Source organism: Pelophylax lessonae (genome assembly GCF_965119305.1).
Source record: "Pelophylax lessonae genome assembly, chromosome: 2".
Taxonomy (NCBI): domain Eukaryota; kingdom Metazoa; phylum Chordata; class Amphibia; order Anura; family Ranidae; genus Pelophylax; species Pelophylax lessonae.
Window position 1 is genome coordinate 572,364,355 of NC_138769.1, and position 20,304 is coordinate 572,384,658.

Below are 20,304 nucleotides of genomic sequence, written 5' to 3' on the forward strand. Positions count from 1 at the left end.
CTCTAACTTTAGGCACTGCTGAATTTGTAGAGGCTGATCCGCTGACAGCCTTAAAATAGAATTAAACCCTCCTATCCTTTACAACCAAAGAAGCTGCTTTTGTTTGATCTGCAACTGCCATGGTACTGCACATGTTATCAGTTATGACACCAGGCATTTGATGGTTTGACAATATGGTTGAGGATACAAGCAAATGTGACAATTGGTAATCCCAGTATGCCAAGAATATGACTGTTTTTTTGAAACCCTTAAATTGATGGGTTTAGTTCAACTTTATGTTTTATTGCTGCTCAGGGGATCTGGGCTTCAGCAAAATGGCATCCTCCAGCAAGAGGAAACAGGAGACATGCTGAGGACAATTTACAGCACACACTCATTTTGTAGCATAATTAATAATGTGGAATGTATGTTCCTTGCTAAAGGGCATTATTTTTTTATCAAGTTGTTATGGGTAAAGTTCTGCTTTAAATGTACATCTAGGAAGATTTTTAATGGAGCAAATATACTATATAACTGGAATAAATTGACTTTGTTTACAGTGACCCTGTTGCTGTAGTGAGTTTACTCAGCCAAGCTTTGCCCTAGTCTAAAGACTGTATATTGAGAATGTCTTGCATAGTTATATTGTATCCTAAAACTAATGTATTAATAAAAAAAAATACTCTCTAAATCAGTTCAGAAGGCTTTTGAGGTGTATCCGGACATATATACATAATACGTGTGTATATATATATATATATATAGTTATATCATGCAAATAAATACAGATTTGACTCCTGGTTTGCCCACATTAATATTGATTTCCAAAGAAAGAAGAGGTTATGATGATTTTATATAGTACAGGTGCCCGGTCATGACAGAAATAATATCCTATGCAGAAGCAGCATGAGTCCACCTTGCAAAACGCATTTTCAAATCCAGGAAATCTGTGGAGAAAAATAATAATATTACAATTTCTATGATGCCGTCACTATACATTCAGAATACTCTTCCTTATAATCCTTTTTACCCTATAATACTAATAGAAAACAACACAGATGTTGATGGATAAACTCTTGTTTCCTTTACCACTTAAGGACCGGAAGGTTTTACCCTCTTAATGACCAGGCCATTTTTTGCGATACGGCACTGCGTTACTTTAACTGACAATTGCGCGGTCATGTGTACCCAAATAAAATTGATATATTTTTTTTCCCACAAATAGAGATTTCTTTTGATGGTATGTGTGATTTTTAATTTTGTGCTATAAACAACAAAAAGAGCGACAATTATTTTTTTTACTTTCTACTATAAAACATTCCAAATAAAAAAAAAAAAAATAAAAAAATAAAAAAAATGTTTTTCATCATTGTAGGCCAATATGTATTCTGCTACATATTTTTGATAAAAAAAATCTCAACAAGTGTATATTGATTGGTTTGCGCAAAAGTTATCGCATCTAAAAACTAGGGGAAAAATTTATGTCATTTTTATTTATTTATTTATTTTTACTAGTAATGGTGGCAATCAGTGGTTTTTAGCGGGGCTGCGACATTGTAGCGAACAGATCGGACCCCTAAATGACATTTTTGACACTTTTGGGGGGATCAGTGACATTACTACAGTAATCAGTGCTAAAAATATACACTGTTACTGTAATAATGACACTGGCAGGGAATAGGGTTAACACCAGGGGCGATCAAAGGGTTAAATGTGTGCCTAGGGGGTGTTTTCTAACTGTGTGGGGGATGGGCTCACTGGATGAACACCGAAACCTGTGTTCCTACATAGGAGGAACACAGGATCCCTGTGTCTATCTCTGACATAACAATGGTCTGCCAGATTTTCTTCGGCAGACCGCTGTTCTGTCTCCATGGGTAGCGATCGCGGGTGCGCGGCGGACATCGCGGCCACTGGACCTGCTGATTGGCTCCCCCTCTAGCCAATGGGCATGTGCGGGTGCCCACACTAACTGCTGCACGAAGGGACATACATGTACATCGTCTCGCGTAACAGACCTGACCTGCCACAGTATAACTATGGCGGTTGGTTGGCAAGGACATGGTCCTGGATGGTCTTACTTATGTTCTTGCAGTTGCATGTATTATTATTTTGGGATAAAATAAAAAAAAAAAGATTATTTTTCCTAAAGCTGATTTAAAATAAGTTGTTATAGGTAATGCAGTGTCTGTCTTAACGTTCATTCGATACGATCATTTATAAATAGAGCTAATAGCATTGAATTTTGTGACTAGTTACTACAGGGATTTTATGACCCATTTAGAGACAGGTGGGCCCCAATTAATGCATGTTTGTTAAAGATTTATACACTAAATTAGAATCTGCTCTAGTGACTGGTCTATACAAAAGAAATGCTATTTAGAAGCCAGGTTAACCATCTCACTGCCTACTGTCATTGACATGTCCACCTTTAGATTGCCTGGTAATTGCTTCCTTTTCCTTGTGAAGGTGTGGCGTTACTCAGATGTACTTGGCTGCATTACATGAATATTGTTTTTTAGAATAGGCAGTGATCTTGTATTATTTAGTACTTAGCCAAATATAGTGACAGCTGCAAGGCAATGGAATCAAGACATCAGCACATACAAGATCGATTAAACAGAAAATAACAGGCAGGTGTCTAAAGAGAAGAAAAATACTGTATACAGGCGGTCCCCGGGTTACAAACAAGATAGGGACTGTAGGTTTGTTCAATTTGTTTGTAACTCCCAACAAGTAAATTTTTTAAATGTAGCTTCAGCCAAAAAAATAATTTTTAAGTTTTTTGGATAGCATAGGGAAGGGTTATCACCTCTGTATCATTTGTTTTGCTGTCTGTGCCCCTGTTCAGAATTTCAACTCACTTTCTGTCCCTGTGACAATTGGATTTTGAAAATTTTGGAAAGTTGTGGGAACAAGGATTGGTGATAAAGCTTCAGTGGAGACACCTTTTTCCCATGAGAACTCTTAGGGTCCTTTCACACAGGCTTTCTGCCCGGCGGACTCCATTTTGCTCAGCAGGGATTAATCCGCCGATCCCCGCTAAGCAGGCGGATGACAGTTCCGTCTCCGCTTACTTTGCAGAGTCAGATCCCCGCTCTCCTCTATGGGAGATCTGATAAAAACGGACCACCTGTCTGTTTTCATCCGATCTGATCCGATCCAATCTTTAACCACTTGCCGACCGCCGCCCGACTATATACGGCGGCGGTCAGCCCCTCCCAGGCAAAGTGACGTACCGGTACGTCACTAGCCTGGGAACGAATAGGGGGCGAGCGCGCGCCGCCGGAGGCGCGCTCCCGTTCCACTCTTACCCAACGAAGCCGGCACGTGTGACCGGCGGACCCGATGTCTGCTGGTCACTCGCGATTGTTGGGTAGAGAAGGAGAAAGGCAGGCGGCTAATGTAAAGAAAGCCGCCTGTCATTCTCCCCTGTGTAAAAGCACAGATCACTCGGTCCTGCTATGTAGGACCGTTGATCTGTGCTGTTACACACAGCCACATCCAATGACAGTTAGAAACACGCCCCTAGGGACACACTTAACCCCTCCCTCTCCAATAAAGTTAACCCCTTCCCTCCCAGTGTCATTTTTACAGTAACAGTGCATATGTATAGCACGGATTACTGTAGTAATGTCACTGGTACCCCCAAAAGTGTCAAAAATGTCAGTCAAGGGTCCGATCTGTCCGCCGCAATGTCGCAGTACCGCAAAAAAAATCGCAGATCGCCGCCATTACGCGTTAAAAAAAAAACAACAAAAATCTTTCCCTTAGTTAGTAAACGCAATAACTTTTGCGCAAAACAATCAAAATACGCTTATTGTGATTTTTTTTTACCAAACATAGGTAGAAAATAAATTGGCCAAAAATGTAAAAAAATTTTGATTTTTACATTTTTTTGGGGGGAATTTCATATAAAAAAAATTTGAAAAATATTGTTATTTTTGCAAAATTGTCGCTCTTTTTTTGTTTATAGCGCATGATCAAAAAATCGCACAGGTGATCAAATACCACCAAAAGAAAGCTCTGTTTGTGGAAAAAAAGGACGTCAAATTTGTTTGGGTACAGCGTCGCACGACCGCGCAATTGTCCGTTAAAGTCACGCAGTGCCGAATCGCAAAATACCCCCTGGTCAGGAAAGGGGTAAAATCTTCCGGGGCTTAAGTGGTTAAGATAGATGGAAAATAGGGTTTCCATCTGTCTGGATTTCAAGGACAGGATCGGATTAGATAGCAGCGGACATGTCACCGTTGACATCCGCTGCTCCATAGGGGTGCATGGAGCATCCGATCAGGTCCGCCTGTGAAACTGACAGGTGAACCTGATCGGAAAAACCGTGTGAAAGGGGCCTTACAGGAGTAAATTTCCCTTCCTAGGGTTAGATTTCCTCTCACTTCCTGTTGTCTCCCTCCGTTTGTAAGTCAGATGTTTGTATCCCGGGGACCGCCTGTACAGTGCATCCGGGAAGTTTTCACAGTGTTTCATTTTTTCCACATTTTGGTATGTTACAGAAACAAAATCAATTAAATTCATTATTTTCCTCAAAATTCTACAAACAGAAGTCCATAATAACAACGTAAAAGAAGTTAGTTTGAAATCTTTACAAATTTATTAAAAAAAAAAAAAAAATTAAAATGTAATGTGTATAGGTATTTACAGTCTTTGCCATGACACTCAAAATTGAGCTCAGGTGCCTGCTGTTTCCACTGATCATCCTTGAGATGTTTGTACAATTTGATTGGAGTCCACTTGTGGTAAATTCGGTTGATTGGACATGATTTTGAAAGGCACACACCTGTCTATATAAGGTCCCACAGTTAACAGTGCATGTCAGAGCACAAACCAAGCCATGAAGTCCAAGGAATTGTCTGTAGACCTCCGAGACAGGATTGTATTGAGGCACAGATCTGGGGAAGGGTACAGAAAAATGTCTGCAGCATTGAAGGTCCCAATGAGCCCACTGGCCTCCATCATCTGTAAACAGAAGAAGTCTGGAACCACCTGGACTCTTCCTAGAGCGGGCCACCCAGTCAAACCAAGACATCAGGTAAGAAGGGCCTTAGGCAGGGAGGTGACCAAGAACCTGATGGTCGCTCTGACAGAGATCCAGTGTTTCTCTGTGGAGAGAGGAAAACCTTCCAGAAGAACAACCATCCCTGCAGCACTCTACCAATCAGGCCTGTATGGTAGAGTAAAAAACAAACACAAGTGGGGACTTACATCTAGGTGTAGCGATTTATTAAAATAGCATAAAAGACAATAAAAATTTACTCACTAGATAAAAGTAAATCAAGGCTTGTCATAGACCCATATAGACCTCCATAGGATCAGCAGGAGGCTGCCGAGCTCAGCAGGCATGTGGCTGGTTGAAGCAGGGTAATTGATGGAAGTGCAGCTGTCAGGCTGAGACATAAGCATCAGCAGCTTCCAGAAAAGGCAAGACGGGAGCCACTCCTCAGTGAGAGGCACATGACAGCCCATCTGGAGTTTTCCAAAAGGCACCCGAAGGACTCTCAGACCATGAGAAACCAAATTCTCTGGTCTGATGAAACAAAGAATTAACTCTTTGGCATGAATAGTAAGCGTCATGTCCGGAGGAAACCAGGCACCGCTGATCACCTGGCCAATACCATCCCTACAGTGAAGCATGGGGTGGCAGCATCATGCAGTGGGGGATGTTTTTCAGCCTCAATGGCAGCATCATACTCTGGGGATGTTTTTTAGCCTCAGTAACTGAGACTAGTCAGGATTAAGAGGAAGATGAGTGCAGCATTGCACAGAGACATCCTTGATGAAAACCTACTCCAGAGCGCTCTGGACCTCAGACTAGGGTGAAGGTTCATTGTCCAACAGGACAACAAATCTAAGCACACAGCCAAGATAACAAAGTAGTGGCTATGGGACAACTCTGTAAATGTCCTTGAGTGGCCCAGCCAGAGCTCAGACTTAAACCCGATTGAACATCTCTGTAGAGATCTGAAAATGGCTGTGCGCCGAGGCTCCCCATCCAACCTAATAGAGCTTGAGAGGTCCTGTAAAGAAGAATGGGAAAAACTGCCCAAAAATAGATGTTGCCAAGCTTGTAGCATCATACTTCAAAAAGACTTGAGGCTGTAATTGGTGCCAAAGGTGCTTCAACAAAGTATTGAGCAAAGGCTGTGAATACTTATGTACATGGGATTTTTTTTTAATTTTTATTTTAATAAATTTGCAAAGATTTCAAAGAAACTTCTTTCACATTGTCATTATGGGGTATTGTTTATAGAGTTTTGAAGAAAACTTTAACATGGCTGTAACATGACAAAATGTGAAAAAAGTGAAGCTTGAATTTGTGAATACTAAGCTATTTCACATTCGGTGCCAGCTCATGACAGCACTTACTAGCAGGGCCAGGCCAACTCAGTAGCAGAGTGCTGCAAGTTGTAGTAGAGAGGGGGGTACAAAAACATTCCTACCACCACAATTGTACTAGTACTACTACTACATACCTTCCAACTTTTTGAGATGGGAACGAGGGACACCTATTAGCAAAATAAATGTAGAAACGTAAAGGAAACTTTTTTTACCACTACTATTCCTTTATATTGGTTTTTTAAAATTTTAAAATGCAGCAATTTAGAAATTGGATGAAAGGTTTAGCACTGGGGATCACTTTTTGAAAGATATAAAAGTGCATTTTATATAAAACTATATAGATTGGACCAAAATTTGGGACACATGAGAAGGAAAGAGGGACATAGAGACTTTGTTCAAAATCAGAGAGTCCCTCAAAATTAGGGACATTCCTTCAAAATCAGAGACAGTCCCTCAAAATTAGGGACATTCCTTCAAAATCAGAGACAGGCTTCAAACATAAAGATATAAAACTGTGATTTTTTGTGAAGAATCAACAACAAGTGGGACGACATAATCATGAAGTGGAACGAAATTTATTGGATATTTCAAACTTTAACAAATAAAAAACTGAAAAATTGGGCGTGCAAAATTATTCAGCCCCTTTACTTTCAGTACAGCAAACTCTCTCCAGAAGTTCAGTGAGGATCTCTGAATGATCCAATGTTGACCTAAATGACTAATGATGATAAATAGAATCCACCTGTGTGTAATCAAGTCTCCGTATAAATGCACCTGCACTGTGATAGTCTCAGAGGTCCGTTTAAAGCGCACAGAGCATAATGAAGAACAAGGAACACACCAGGCAGGTCCGAGATACTGTTGTGGAGAAGTTTAAAGCTGGATTTGGATACAAAAAGATTTCCCAAGCTTTAAACATCCCAAGGAGCACTGTGCAAGTGATAATATTGAAATGGAAGGAGTATCAGAGCACTGCAAATCTATGAAGACCTGGACGTCCCTCTAAACTTTCAGCTCATACATGGAAAAGACTGATCAGAGATGCAGCCAAGAGGCCCATGATCACTGTGGATGAACTGCAGAGATCTACAGCTGAGGTGGGAGACTCTGTCCATAGGACAACAATCAGTCGTATACTGCACAAATCTGGCCTTTATGGAAGAGTGGCAAGAAGAAAGCCATTTCTTAAAGATATCCATAAAAAGCGTTGTTTAAAGTTTGCCACAAGCCACCTGGGAGACACACCAAACATGTGGAAGAAGGTGCTCTGGTTAGATGAAACCAAAATCGAACTTTTTGGCAACAATGCAAAACGTTTTGTTTGGCGTAAAAGCAACACAGCTCATCACCCTGAACACACCATCCCCACTGTCAAACATGGTGGTGGCAGCATCATGGTTTGGGCCTGCTTTTCTTCAGCAGGGACAGGGAAGATGGTTAAAATTCATGGGAAGATGGATGGAGCCAAATACAGGACCATTCTGGAAGAAAACCTGATGGAGTCTGCAAAAGACCTGAGACTGGGACGGAGATTTGTCTTCCAACAAGACAATGATCCAAAACATAAAGCAAAATCTACAATGGAATGGTTCACAAATAAACATATCCTGGTGTTAGAATGGCCAAGTCAAAGTCCAGACCTGAATCCAATCGAGAATCTGTGGGAAGAACTGAAAACTGCTGTTCACAAACGCTCTCCATCCAACCTCACTGAGCTCGAGCTGTTTTGCAAGGAGGAATGGGCAAAAATTTCAGTCTCTCGATGTGCAAAACTGATAGACATACCCCAAGCGACTTACAGCTGTAATTGCAGCAAAATGTGGTGCTACAAAGTATTAACTTAAGGGGGCTGAATAATTTTGCACGCCCAATTTTTCAGTTTTTTATTTGTTAAAAAAGTTTGAAATATCCAATAAATCTCCACCAGCGAGGGAACAGGTTGATACCTTATTGCAGGAGTCTCTAAACTTTTGGAACAAAGCACTTCAAATCTAGGGGGGCAGGACCCTGGCCAGCGGGAGTAGAAAATATCCTGCCATTGAGTAAACCATGTTGGTAAGAGGTAGTAAAAAAAAAATGACACCATTGGTGTCAGTGGGAGAAATAGTGCCCCATCATTGTGTCAGTGAGAGGAATAGTTCCCCATAATTGGTGTCAGTGGGAGAATTAATTCCCCATCTGTGAAAAATAGTACTCCATCATGGGCATCAGTAGGAGGAACAGTGCCCCAAGGGTCGGATAAAGGCAAGCAAAGGGCCACATCTGGCCTGCGGGCCACAGTTTAGAGACCCCTGCCTTATTGCAACAAAGTGCTTTGGGTTAGAAAAATTCTGTCACATTGGAGTACTTTTCAGATTTTCTAGTGTCCTTCACTGACAGTGGCTTCCAAGTGATTCTGTGAAATTACTTATACTCTTTATGGGTAAAGTGGTGATATGATTATATACTGTATACTGTATATTTTGTATTATCATGTGCATGCTGTGTTTCATTCCTGTCTGTATGATTACCTTGTATATCGCTATATACATTGGGATATGAAAAGGATATATGAATTCCCTGGTCTTTTCCTCATTTCAGCATCGTGTCTTCAGAGTGACAAGTGCCATGCTTTTAAGAGGTGGGTGTGCAGATTGCACCTATTGCAGATCTGCTGAGTAATCTCACACTACAGCAGGTACAAGAACAGTCATTTAGAATTCAATCCATTCTACCTGTTTTCATTATAAAAACACTTTAAGGTCTTCACCTCTCCTTCAGAGGTCTGCACCTCATTTATACCATGGTTCTGGCTCTTCCTTCTTTACCCAACTGCGAAAAAAAACAACAAGACAAAAAAAGTATGAGTCAGATCAAATTATTATTATTTTTTCTGTCCAGTAATAGAATAGATAGGCGACTTTTATAGACTGATCCTGTGAGATTTCAAAAATGTGATTGTGTTAAGAGAACCTGGGAAGTTCCTTTTGACGCCAGTTCTTTGTTGTTGATAGTATCAAAACCAATCAGTAATACACAGCACCTTGTGCAGCAGGTAGAGCCAATGTGATCATGATACAAACAAGCACACATCCTGGCAAGGAGCTGCAAGTACTTAGAGACCACATTTCGACCACCATCTGCATGCTATTATATGAACATTTGTGTAAAGATAATAGCTAAGGAACTCCTGCAGTAGCATATGCTTGCCATTAAGGGAAGAAAACTACAAACGATTAACAAGAATCTTATAGATCGTTTTTCTTTTTACATGAGACTTGAGGGCCTATTCACACCTAAGTGTTCTATTGCATAATGTGTGTTGTGGCACGCGTTGTGTTGTGTGTTCAATATAAATGGGCTCCCCAATGCACCACAACAGATTAAAAAAGCATACACAACTCCATTTTTGAACATGCAGTACACTAAAACGCACTGTATATGTGCTGCCATGCCCTGGGAGTACTAGGGAAACCACGTGTCCTGGATTTCCCGGGACAGTCCCACATTTTTCAGGTCTGTCCTGGGCACCTTCATTCCGGGACAATACAGTGCCCTGGAATAGAAAGAAAAGGGGTTCAAATAACCCCCTTTTCTATATGGGATAGTGACAGATATTGAGCTTAGTGACAGGGAATGAGCTTAGTGTCAGGGAGATAGCTTTGGCGGGCTTTGTGAGAAGATTAGATGTTGCTAGGGGGAGATAGGGTCCCTAGCTTGCGGTTGGCTGAATAAGCCCCTATCCTAGTGAGCCTGCCGTGTAGCTGGGGAGATTAGTGAGGTACCTGGTTAGTTCTGGTAATCTTCCCGCCTTCTGAGTCTGTTCCAGCCCTATTTAAGGGGGCTCTCAGGTGACCGGACTCTCAGACCACCTCATCATCCCGGATCGTGCGGTTCCCCTCCCCCCCTCCCTTTTGGTTTGTCGCGGCCAGTATATTATTTGTCGGGTCACCTTTGTTTAGTGCAAAGGGGGACGATACTTTCTGTATATGGTATTATATATATTTCTAGTATGGATAATTTATTGATTATTATTTATTGTTAAACCTGGGCCGTAGTGGCCGGGTTTATTTTCATTGTTTGAAATGTTTTGAAAAAAGTTTAACTGTTTATTGAAACAAATAATAAACGGCCGCGGCCTTTTTATAATCCAACAGCTATGTGTGCAGTGTCATCCTTTTTTAGATAAGTTTTAGAGTTTAAGAAAATCCTGTCTACTGTCCCATGAAACTGACACAGCTGTTTGCGATTCTGCATAGATGCAAATGGAAAAGGTAAACCATCATAGAAAGCCATTAATTGTTGCCCACATTCCTAAATTGTTACAAAGTAGGTAAGTAACCTCAAGTACTGATGGGACTTTAAAGGCAACTAAAGTTAACAAAAAAAAGTGGGTTTGCATAAAACATAACTTTATACAGTCTGGGCACTCTCCCCCTCCCCTCTCTTTTTCTGTATATTTGACCATTATGGCTGCTCTGCATGATCTACATAGGGGTGATCCTTGTGTGAAATATTTGTATGAGAGATGATTACGATCACGCGCGCCTACACAGGTTGAACTGGATGGACTATTGTCTTTATTCAACCTCAACTACTATGTAACTATATTTGGGGCCCCAGCTATCCATTCGGTGGCATCTGAGGCACCCCAGCCTGTGGCACAGCGAAACTTCTGAATACATCTCTGATGATCTATATGTACTATTCATAGGAATGGTATGTCATAATAAATTATTTTAGCAATCACTCAATATGATGTTACCTACGTGTTTCATGGTTGATAATCGCTATGCTCTGTTATAGAATGCAGTATTCTATGTTACATTTTCTATACAAAAACACCCCTGAAGAAAGGATTGAACCCTTCCTGAAATGCGTTGGGTATACAGAGAAGACAGTGTCACTAAATTGCTTACACCCACTTTAAGCCAGCTGTTTCACCATTGATGACTTGTTTTTATATTGTATATTGGTGATGTATACACCTCTTTTTTATGTATGTATAAATACATATTTTATTGTTAACTTTACTTGCCTTTAAAGTCTCATCAGTACTTGGGGGTTACTTACTTACTTTGCTGCATCGATGCAGAGAACGGCTGCATTGATTGCCGAGGATGTCATCCCGGCATGTCACATGGTGTCCTGCCTCTCCTGGAGAAACACAGCAAGAGGTGGATAAAGACCCCTCCTCTTCCTAGTTGGGAGATTTCTCAAAGGAGGGGTCGTGGGCATTAGCTAGTCCTGTTTTCCCACCGCTGACGTCCCCCAGCCGCTGGTGTTTGGCGTGTCTTACAGCCGTGGGAGCCCCAAGCGTCCTGACCACCGGACAGAATGCCAGATGCTGCCATGTGTTACAGACATCAGGTAGATTAGGTACTAGTAGTTCCCTATAGCTGAATTTAGTTTTGTGCACATGCATTCACTGCATTGTGCATGGATTTGTACATATCAAGAAGGGGAAGCTCATTTTAGATTCGTTTTCAGGCTTCATTTTTTCCAATTTTAACACAGATCCCTCAGGTTATTTGTTTTCCTTTCGTAGTTTAAAGTATGTTTTTTTTTTTATATTAACCGTAGTGTCTTAGATATAAAGGGCATTTGTTTAATGTACGTTAGCCTAACATTGGCTAACATTAGGCTAACATACATTAACCACTTACCGCAAAGTGACATATATATATACGTCGGCAGACTTTGCGGGGTTATACCTGGATGATGCCTCTAGCTAGGATGGAGTCCTTATCTAAGCCGGAAGCGGCTTTGATCGGGTCTCCGATGACGTAAACCGGAGGCAGCGTCCATGACGTCACTTCCGGGTTACTCTGCTGCAAAAGGCGGCAGATTTAAAAAACGACTGTATGCAAAAATGCCTTTTTCAGCGTTTTGCATATATGAAAGTGTAGTGGAGGGATCTAGGGTCTTTTATACCCTCGATCCCTCCATAAAGAGTACCTGTCACTGCATATTGGTGTCACAAGGGATGTTTACATTGCTTGTGACAGCAATAAAAGTGATCATATTTTTTTTTTTTTTTTTAGCCGCCCCCGTCACCGTTAGCTCGCGCACGAAAGAAAACGTATACGGAAGTCGAGCCGCGAATTAAATCACTGTTCAAACCACACATGTGAGGTATCGCCGCGATCGACAGAGCGTGAGAAATAATTAAAAAAAAAAAAGAGCTACACTCTACTCCAAACTGGTAACCGTTAAAATTTTTTAAAGCGTTCCCTTTTGAGATTTCTATAGACCGTAGTTTGTCGCCATTCCACGGGTGCGCACAATTTTAAACCGTAACATGTTGGGTATCTATTTACTCGGCGTGACATCATCTTTCACAATATACAAAAAAAATGGGATAACTTTACTGTTTAGTATTTTTTAAATGCAGTGAAATGTGATTTTTCGTAATTTTTCCAAAAAAATGGTGTTTTAAAGACCGCTGCGCAAATATCACGTGACAAAAAATATTGCAATGACCGACATTTTATTCTCCAGAGTCTTTGCTAAAAAAATATATATATATATATAATGTTTGGGGGTTCTAAGTAGTTTTCTAGGAAAAAATACTGATTTTAACTTGTAAACAAAAAGTGTCCAAAATAGGCCTGGGGCTTAAGTGGTTAAACAAATGCTTTTTTCTATCTAAGGCACTAAAGTTGCAAAAAAACCCAGCTCTGCTCTTGAGTACGGTCACCCGCCGAGTGACGTTCCTAAATAGGTAAGGGGCGGGGCCACCCAGGGAGGGGCAGTCAGAAGGCAGGAGGAGCCAGGAGTGCTGACAGAGGACCCCAGAAGGGGAGGATCAGGGCTGCTCTGTGCAAAACGAATAGGAAGAGCAGGTAAGTCTAACATATTTGTTATTTAGAAACAAAATGATACCTCACAATCACTTTAGGGTCCATTCACACTAGCGCAAATTGCATCAGTGCTCAATTACTTTGAGCACCATCCACGGGGATGGACATCGTTATTGTCACAGTGTTTATCACATTTATTTATCATTTTGAATTAGCGCCGATTTTTCACATCATACAGACTTCAATTATATGAAGTCGGTGCATGTCGCGCCAAGGTCGTGGTGCACAGACTTCACAGGTCGCCCCAGCAAGTCGTGTCGCCCCTGTCTGAATGGGCTCTTAAAAAGTATCTCTAGTCAAAACATTTTTTGCCCCTGCAAAAGTGACCTTGTTACTCATTTAAAAAAATGTAGACACTGCACCCTGTATTTGAAAGGAACAAATACTTACAGGTGATTATTCTTGGCTGTCCTGCAAAATCACTGCTATCAGACACTTCAAATACCAAACTTTTCTACTGTTACTTCTTAGGTATATATTTTATTATAGTGTGATTTTTACCTTAATTCTCGGTTGAACAGAGTGTTCTTCACCAAGTAGATAGTAACATTAATAACTCCCAGTCCTGTGAAACCAAGCAATGGCACCAGCTGTATTAAAAAAAGAAAGTAGAACATTAGGCACTGGCAATATGTAAATAGTGGCAGTAATAAATATAATTTATTTCATGTCAGTTTAAAACATTATCAGCCACCTATTCAAGGTGGGAAAAGCCTATTTTATAAGGGTGACCATCTTGATTCTCCAGGAATCTTTGTCTTTATTAAGGGATCAATTAAACTGATCGCTATAAGGCTGTATTAAAAAAAGGGGGTGTACCGACGCGCTATCTGGCTCCAGAAGTAAAATAATGAGACCAAAGAAAGAATTGCTGCATACACCCAGGGCCGGTGCTTCCACTAGGCAAACTAGGCAGCCGCCTAGGGCGCATTGCCACCTAGGGGCGCAGCCAGGGGTCGGCACTCTCTCTCCATCATGAATGATTATTGTGAGCTGAGGGGAGAGGTGGCGGTAGGGGAGGAAGAAGGGACAGAGAAAGATGCCAGGTGTCTTGGGCAGTGGCGGAATTTTCAGGCTCTGGCTTTTCACCACTGTTGGAGGGGCCCCAAGAGGCAGGAATGGAGCCCCCCAGAGTGCTGCCTGCATGATGATCCTCTTCAGCTGGAGCTGAACGGCCTTAACCCCAGGCAGGAAGTGACTCTCTGCACTGAGCTGGTGGGCAGCTGTTCATTTCCCTGGGTTGGTATTAAGCATGGAGCAGAGGAGAGCTGAACCTGAGCCGGAGCTCGGCGCTGGAGGGGGGTACCTTTACTGGGGCAGAAGCGATGAGGCACCGGAATGGCCTGAGGAGGTTGGTGATGAAGGACATGCGGAGCTCTCTGACTGCTGCTTTTCCCTCCACCAGGAGCCGGTTGGAGCTGTGGTGAGCACTGTAGTCCAGGAGAGGAATGTCCTGGGAGAAGGAATCAGCAGGTTTACTGTGAAGGAGGGCAGAGCGGGGTCCACTCTCTTCATACCGCCCAGCTAGTGTCCCCAGAACAGGGATCGGAGTCCCTGGGTGTTACATGGAGCATCCCTGGTATGAAAGGGAATCGGGGTCACCAGGTGTGCCATGGGGAATCAGAGTCACCAGGTGTGACATGGAGGATTGGGGTCACCGGGTGTAACAGGAGTTCGGGGTCACCAGGTGTGCCATGAGGAATTGGGGTCCCTGGGTGTGCCATGGGGGATTGGGGTCCCCAAGTGTGACACGTATGAACATCAGGGTCCCCAGGTGTGACATGGAGGAACATCAGGATCCCCAACCGTGACATGGAAAAACATCAGGGTCTGACATAGAGGAACATTGGGGTCACTGAGTATGACAGCATGACATGGAGGAACACGGGGGTCCCTGGGTGTGACATGGAGGAACATCAGGGTCAGTGGATATGACAGCATGACATGGAGGTATATTAGGGTCCAAGGGTGTGAAATGGAAAAACCTCAAAGTCCCTGGGTGTAACACGGAGAGACATTAGGGTCCCCGGGTGTGACATGGAGGAATATGGGGGGTCACTGGGTATGAAAGCATAACATGGAGGAACCATCGGATCAGGGTCACTGGGTATGACATGGAGGAGTTTTTAATCTCTTCCCTTTTTTTTGGGGGGGGGGGGGTGCAAGTAGCTGGTCTTGCCTAGGGCGTAAAATAGTCTAGCACCGGCCCTGCATACACCAAAATGACAGATTCCTATGTCAAATAAATCAGTAATGTAAAAACAGAGGTGCTGCGCTAAGGCTGCATTCCCACCTGAGCAAATCGTCTTTGTGCGTTTTTTTGTGCATTTTTATGCATCATTTTGGCACGTTTTTATACAGCATTTCTGAGCTTTGCCTTTTTTTATTAGCGAATAGAAAAACTATCATATGCTGCATCGTTTGTTACTAGGTATTTTTTAGCTTTTTCATTAGTTTTATTTATTAATAATAATTTTTTACTATTTTTTTCTCATTAGGGTAAAGGGTTAGAGTTAAGTTAGGGTTAGGATTAGGAGTTGGGGTTAGGGTTATTTATTAATTTTTTTGTTTGGGTTTTATTAATACTACTACTACTACTACTACTACTACTAATAATAATAATAATAATAATAATAATAATAATAATTTAATACATGTAAAATAAATACACAAATAATAAAAAAAGTCATAAATAAATAAATTAAACAAATGAATACTAAGTAATACATAAATAATTAACCCCTAACCTTAACCCCTAACCCTTAAAAAATAAAATAATAACTAAACACCCTAACACAAAATAAATAAATTATTATTATTATTAATAGTATTTTTTTTTTGTGCCGAACAGAAGCTCTATGTCTGAATGTATACACGAAGCTCCAGCTCGGCTCAGGTGCCCCCATAGCAAGCTGCCTGCTGTGGGGGCACTCAACAGGTGGGAGGGGTCAGGAGCTCCAGCCATAACCTGAGAAGAGAAGGATCTGGGCTGCCCTGTGCAAAACCACTACACAGAGGAGGTAAGTAGAAAATGTTTGGTATTTTATTAGAAATAAAAAAACAAGACTTTACAAGCACTTTCATTTATTTAATTTATTTATGATGATTTTTAGTTATCCATGTACTTGTGTTACATTTAATTATTCCTATATTATTACTATGTAATTTTTACATTTATTCATTTGAGCAGAAAAACACGCGAATGCGCACAAAAACTCACAAATGGTGCGTTTTAGAGATCGACCGATTATCAGTAACACTGATATATCAGGGCCGATTTGCACTTTCCCTGATATATCAGAATTGGCCCTGGCGGGTACCGATATTGCTGTGACGTCATTGCGTATGTTGCGCCACGCGCCCCCGCGCACTGGGCAGCTTTTGCGGCCTTCTTAGGCCGCCTCCCTGAGCCTCGTTACAGTGTGTTTTAAAGTGGCCATACTGGAGTCTGCATGCCGTGCACAGTCGGTCGGGACAGTGAGTGATCTTCTAGTTCTTATCAAAATCACAGTACAGTGACCAGTCACAGACACAGTGCACGTTGTGTAATACAGCCCCCACAGCTGCCTGGTGCCAGCCAGCCACCCAGTCCCACACACCTGTGTACCAGCCAGCCACAGACCCTGCCTGACTGTACCAGCTAGCCAGCCACAGGCCCTGGACCTGTACCTGCCAGCCACCCACCACACAGGGTGCCAGCCAGCCAGGCACCAAAGGGTGCCAGCCAACCACCAAAGGTTGCCAGCCAGCCAGTCGCCAAAGGGTGCCAGCCAGCCACTACCCACCACAGGGTGCCAGCCAGCCACCAAAGGGTGCCAGCCAGCCACCCACCACAGGGTGCCAGTCACCCAGCCACCACAGGGTGCCAGCCAGACACCCACCAAAGGGTGCCAGCCAGTCACCCACCACAGGGTGCAAGCCAGCCAGCTATCCACCCACCTACCACAGGGTGCCAGCCAGCCAATCACCACAGGGTGCCAGCCAGCCAGACACCCACCAAAAGGTGCCAGCCAGACACCCACCCACCACAGGGTGCCAGCCAGCCACCCACCACAGGGTGCCAGCCAGCCACCCACCACAGGGTGTCAACCAGCCAGCCACCCACCAAAGGGTGCCAGCCACTCATCACCAAAGGGTGCCAGTCAGCCCTTTTGTTTAAGCCTATATTAGTGTCTTGTCAAGTTTCAATGGAGATGGATGGAGATAGAAAAATTAAAAGTGTGGTCTGGGACTATTTCTCTTCTCCATCTCCAGGAAAATTAGCAGCGATGTGCAACACTTGCAAAAACAATGTAAGCATGGGATCAATAACTGCTAAAACCAAAAATACGTCTAATCTTTGGCCCAACTAAGAGTTCATCATGTTGAATTGTATAATGCAGCACAAAAAAACAAAATGAATCACAAAGTGAATCATCCCTATTCCAGGCAACAATAACAGATATGTTTCAGAAAAAAAACAGGTGGCTAAAATCTGATGGAAGATCCCAACTGCTGGACAGAGTAATCACAGAGATGATGGTCACTGATAACCAGCCATTTACAATAGCGTCTGACTGTGGATTTAGGCGGTTGATGTCCATACTTGAGCCAAGGTACACACTGAAGAGTGACAAATTTTATCGAACTGAAATGCTGCAAAAGATTCATGAAAAGGTCGTTGACAAAGTAAAGACTATGCTGCAACCAGAGGATGCTGGCAACTCACTCTCATTCACGACTGATTGAGGGTCAAAAACAATGGCTGACAGAAGATATTCAACAGAAGGTGCAGGAGGTTCCTCCTGACGAAAAGAAAAGTCAAGAAGAGAAGGTTTCTGATGTGGAAGAGCAGGATGCAGGAGAAATATGTCCAAAAATACAATGGACAGAAGAGAAAATTTGTTGTGGTCAAATAGAGGCCATGTTAAGCGTTTTATTGGGGCCTCATGCGGAGGATTCATCAGAATCTGCAATAATGAGCCTGAAAGATGAACTTCATCTCTATTTGTAGGAACCAGTAGTTGACAGAAGAAGTAATCCTCTTCAGTGGTGGAAAGAAAATGAGGCACGCTACAAAAGACTTGCTTCTCATGCTAGAAGATACCCTTCTGCTCCTCCTTCCTACCAGATGAGCATGTTTTTAGTGAAGTGGAAGCAATATTTGAAAAGAAAAGAAGCCCTTTAACTGGTGAACATGCTGAAATGTTATGCTTTCTGCACTATAATATTGTTCTACTTAACTGGGAGTATTGATTTGAAAGTGTAGTAGTAGTGTCTGTCCACCAGTCCACTCCAATCCATTGTCTAGCTTTTGTCTAGCTATTTTCTTCTAGCAGTTTTGCAATGACTGTGCTGCAGTCAGTGTAAAACTGCTAGAAAAAAAGCTAGACAGTGGATTGGAGTCAGTGGATTACTGCTGCAGTAGTGCGTCACTCACTGCTGCAATAATTTTAAATTACTACTGCAGTAGTGCAGTAGTAATTTAAAATTATTGCAGTGAGTGACTGCCCGCTGCAGCGGTAGTCCACTGACTCCAGTCCAGTCCACTGTGTAGCTGTTGTGTTGCCTTTTTTTCTAGCAGTTTTGCACCGACTGCAGTAGTTGCAGTGAGTGCCATACTGCAGAGTTAGTCCACTGACTCCAGTCCAATCCACCGTGTAGCTGTTGCCTAGCTTTTTTTCAAGCAGTTTTGCACTGACTGCAGTAGTTGCAGTGAGTGCCTTTTTGCAGAGGTAGTCCACTGACCCCAGTCCAATCCACTGTGTACCTGTTGCCTAGCTTTTTTTCTAGCAGTTTTGCACTGAGTGCAGTAGTTGCAGTGAGTGCCATACTGCAGAGGTAGTCCACTGACTCCAGTCCAATCCACTGTGTAGCTGTTGTATTGCCTAGCTTTTTTTTTCTAGCGGTGTGGCACTGACTGCAGTAGTTGCAGTGAGTGCCCTACTGCAGAAGTAGTCCACTGACCCTCAGTCCAATCCACTGTGTAGCTGTTGTGTTGCCTAGCTTTTTTTCTAGCAGTTTTGAACTGACTGCAGTAGTTGCAGTGAGTGCCCTACTGCAGAGGTAGTCCACTGACCCCAGTCCAATCCACTGTGTAGCTGTTGTGTTGCCTAGCTTTTTTTCTAGCAGTTTTGAACTGACTGCAGTAGTTGCAGTGAGTGCCCTACTGCAGAGGTAGTCCACTGACCCCAGTCCAATCCACTGTGTAGCTGTTGCCTAGCTTTTTTTCTAGCAGTTTTGCACTTGCTGCACTGCAGTAGTGAATTACAATTATTGCAGTGAGTGAGTGCACTACTGCAGCAGATTGTTGTGCATTAATGCACAATCAGATGATGTGAAATGTCCCTGAAATTGAAGTTTTCCTATCAGTTTTCATGCAGTTAAGGTGTGAAGAATGAGTCCTTAATGTTAAAAATGTAAAATAAATAAAGATTTACATGTTCAGTAACAAATTTGTGTCAAAATTTGTGTTTATCTTGCAAAATTTTAAATGTGCAAAAATATCGGCCAATATTGGCCGATACCGATATGCGATGACCAAAATATCGGTATCGGCAACGAAAAAACGATATCGGTCAATCACTAGTGCGTTTACATTCATTTCTATGGGAATACAAACACATCAAACATGCTCAGATCTGCCCGATTAAAGCTATAAAAAAAGCGCCAGAACTTTTTTGAGCATCAGGCGTTTGGCTTCAGGCTACTTGGAGTGGAGATGTGAACCCTCTCCATAGAGAATAATTGATTATTTTTCTCCTCCAGCATTTTGAAACTTCAAGCTACAAAATGCTGAGGTGTGAATGGGGCCTAATATGGATAAATATGTACTGAATTTAACCCACTGATAATAAAGTATCTGATATTAATGTAATTTAATGTAACTTTGCTGTGGAAACTATTGCTTTAGAATGGATCCATCAAAGCCAAAAACAAGTGAAATTTGTGTAGCTCTCCACATGATTTGTCATCCATATTTACCCTGAAACTAGATTCTCATTTTCTCAGACTATAATTATTTTTGTAAGGGCTCTCAACTCTGCCTCCTGGCATGTATTTAAACTTTGTGTGACTTCTGTTGTTCTGGACAAGATATGCCATCTGTACATCAGAAATTGCTCTGTGAGAGCTTATTGTGTAGTCACAA

At 42.3% G+C, this 20,304-nt stretch overlaps 1 long non-coding RNA gene across 1 annotated transcript in view; it reads right to left on the reverse strand.

Moving 5' to 3' along the window:
* Positions 1-806: 806 nt before the first annotated feature.
* LOC309547149 overlaps positions 807-20,304 on the reverse strand; it is a 47,575-nt gene continuing 28,077 nt past the window's right edge. The window contains exons 2-4 of the long non-coding RNA XR_014224958.1: positions 13,677-13,765; positions 9,048-9,144; positions 807-926 (exon numbers count right to left, since the gene is read on the reverse strand). This is a non-coding gene — a long non-coding RNA (uncharacterized lncRNA). The remainder of the gene's footprint in view (positions 927-9,047; positions 9,145-13,676; positions 13,766-20,304) is intronic.